This window comes from Nematolebias whitei, chromosome 12, assembly GCF_014905685.2.
Source record: "Nematolebias whitei isolate Nwh7 chromosome 12, NemWhi1, whole genome shotgun sequence".
NCBI lineage: Eukaryota > Metazoa > Chordata > Actinopteri > Cyprinodontiformes > Rivulidae > Nematolebias > Nematolebias whitei.
The window spans coordinates 10,335,403-10,338,943 of NC_056509.1; positions in this window are offsets into that span (position 1 = coordinate 10,335,403).

Sequence of the window (3,541 nt, forward strand, 5' to 3'; positions counted from 1 at the left end):
GAGTGATGGCTTCATAAAAACATGTCCTTCAAAATCTGGGTCACTGTAACCTTAAGATTGGGCCCGGTCTTCTGGTTAGAGCATCCCCCAGAGAACTTTAATTACTCCAAAACACATCTGCAGCACAGGCCTGACTTTAAGCAGATAAGCTGCATCAAAAGTGAGTATAAGTGTGTTTTCAAACTACATGTAAATGAGTGTAAAATAAGTATAAATTGACATAAAAGCATCAAAATAATCATTCCTATATCAAAGACTCATCTGTATTCCTTGGCATTTCATCCACGCAGAGTCTGATAACAAGTTGAGCTGATTTTATTGTTGTTGTGCGTTGTTTTTACTGTCAACTTATGTTTTTGAGTGGCACTAGATGCATTTTTAGCCCCTCCCTGGGCTGCCACCTTACCGTGGTGGAGGGGTTTGAGTGTCCCAATGATCCTAGGAGCTATGCTGTCAGGGGCTTTATGCCCCTAGTAGGGTCACCCATGGCAGACAGGTCCTAGGTGAGGGACCAGACAAAGTGCAGCCCAAACACACCCCTATGATGAAAAACACAAATGGACCTAGTGTTCCCTTGCCCGGACGTGGGTCACCGGGGCCCCACTCTGGAGCCAGGCCTGGAGGTGGGGCACGTGGGCGAGCGCCTGGTGGCCGGGCTTTTACCCATGGAGCTCGGCCGGGCACAGCCCGAAGAGGAGACGTGGGTCCCCCTTCCCATGGGCTCACCACCTGTGGGAGGGGCCAAAGGGGTCGGGTGCAATTGGGATGGGTGGTGGCCGAGGGCGGGGACCCTGGCGGTCTGATCCTCAGCTACAGAAGCTGGCTATTGGGACGTGGAATGTCACCTCACTGGTGGGGAAGGAGCCTGAGCTGGTGTGTGAGGCTGAGAGGTTCCGGCTAGAAATAGTCGGACTCACCTCTACGCATGGCTCGGGCTCTGGAACCAGTTTCCTTGAGAGGGGCTGGACACTCTTCCACTCTGGAGTTGCCCCTGGTGAGAGGCGCCGAGCAGGCGTGGGCGTACTAATTGCCCCCCAACTTGGTGCCTGTGTATTGGGGTTCACCCCGGTGAATGAGAGGGTGGCCTCTCTCTGCCTTCGTGTGGGGGGACGGGTTCTGACTGTCGTTTGTGCTTATGCACCAAACGGCAGTTCAGATTATCCACCCTTTCTGGAGTCCTTAGAGGGGGTACTGGAAAGTGCACCTTCTGGGGACTCCCTTGTTCTGCTGGGGGACTTCAATGCTCATGTGGGCAATGACAGTGAGACCTGGCGGGGTGTGGTTGGGAGGAACGGCCCCCCTGATCTGAACCAGAGTGGTGTTCTGTTGTTGGACTTCTGTGCTCGTCATGGATTGTCAATAACGAACACCTTGTTCAGGCATAAGAGTGTCCATATGTGCTCTTGGCACCAGGACACCCTAGGCCGCAGTTCGATGATCGACTTTGTCATCGTCTCATCTGATCTGCGGCCACATGTCTTGGACACTCAGGTGAAGAGAGGGGCGGAGCTGTCAACTGATCACTACCTGGTGGTGAGTTGGCTCCGATGGTGGGGGAGGATGCCGGTCAGACCTGGTAGGCCCAAACGTATTGTGAGGGTTTGCTGGGAACGTCTGGCAGAGTCTCCTGTGAGACGGAGTTTCAACTCCCACCTCCGGGAAAACTTTGAACATGTTCCAAGGGAGGTGGGGGACATTGAGTCCGAGTGGACCATGTTTCGTGCCTCTATTGTCGAGGCGGCTTACCAGAGCTGCGGCCGCAAGGTTGTCGGTGCCTGTCGCGGCGGCAACCCTCGAACCCGATGGTGGACACCGTCGGTGAGGGATGCTGTCAGGCTGAAGAAGGAGTCCTATCGGGCCTTTTTGGCCTGTGGGACCCCGGAAGCAGCTGATGGGTACCGGCAGTCCAAGCGACATGCGGCTCGGGTGGTTGCTGAGGCAAAAACTCGGGCATGGGAGGAGTTCGGAGAGGCCATGGAGAACGACTTCCGCACGGCTTCGAGACGTTTCTGGTCCACCATCCGGCGTCTCAGGGGGGGGAAGCGGTATGCCACCAACACTGTTTATAGTGGGAGTGGTGTGCTGCTGACCTCAACTCGGGATGTTGTGGGTCGGTGGGCGGAATACTTTGAAGACCTCCTCAATCCCACCGGCACGTCTTCCACTGAGGAAGCGGAGCCTGGGGACTCTGGGTCGGGCCCTCCAATCTCTGGTGCTGAGGTCACCGAGGTGGTTAAAAAGCTCCTCGGTGGCAGGGCCCCAGGGGTGGATGAGATCCGCCCAGAGTTCCTTAAGGCTCTGGATGTTGTAGGGTTGTGTTGGCTTACGCGACTCTGCAATGTTGCATGGACATCGGGGGAAGTTCCCCTGGATTGGCAGACCGGGGTGGTGGTCCCCCTATTCAAAAAGGGGGACCGTAGAGTGTGTTCCAACTACAGGGGAATCACGCTCTTAAGCCTCCCTGGTAAGGTCTATTCGGGGGTTCTGGAGAGGAGGGTCCGTCGGATAGTCGAACCTCGGATTCAGGAGGAACAGTGCGGTTTTCGTCCTGGCCGTGGAACACTGGACCAGCTCTACACTCTCAGCAGGGTCCTGGAGGGTGCGTGGGAGTTTGCCCAACCAGTCTACATGTGCTTTGTGGACTTGGAGAAGGTGTTCGACCGCGTCCCTCGGGGGGCCCTGTGGGGGGTACTCTGGGAGTATGGGGTACCAGGCCCTTTGATACGGGCTGTTAGGTCCCTGTATGACCGGTGTCAGAGCCTGGTCCGCATCGCCGGCAGTAAGTCGGGCTTGTTCCCGGTGAGAGTTGGACTCCGCCAAGGTTGCCCTTTGTCACCGATTCTGTTCATAACTTTTATGGACAGAATTTCTAGGCGCAGCCAAGGTGTTGAGGGGATCCGTTTTGGTGGCCTCAGAATTGCGTCTCTGCTTTTTGCAGATGATGTGGTCTTATTGGCTTCATCAGATCGTGATCTACAGCTTTCGCTGGAGCGGTTCGCAGCCGAATGCGATGCGGCCGGGATGAAGATCAGTTCCTCCAAATCCGAGGCCATGGTCTTGAGCCGGAAAAGGGTAGAGTGCCCTCTCTGGGCCAGGGAGGAGGTCCTACCCCAAGTGGAGGAGTTCAAGTATCTTGGGGTCTTGTTCACGAATGAGGGAAAAATGGAGCGTGAGATCGATAGGCGGATAGGTGCAGCGTCTGCATTGAAGCGGGCGCTGTACAGGTCTGTCGTGGTGAAGAGAGAGCTGAGTCAAAAGGCGAAGCTCTCAATTTACCGATCGATCTACGTTCCCACCCTCATCTATGGTCACAAGCTTTGGGTTGTGACCGAAAGAATGAGATCTCGGATACAAGCGGCCGAAATGAGTTTTCTCCGCAGGGTGTCTGGGTTCTCCCTTAGAGACAGGGTGAGAAGCTCGATCATCCGGGAGGGACTCGGAGTAGAGCCGCTGCTTCTCCACATCGAGAGGAGCCAGTTGAGGTGGCTTGGGCATCTGTTTAGGATGCCTTCTGGACGCCTCCCTGGTGAGGTGTTCCGGA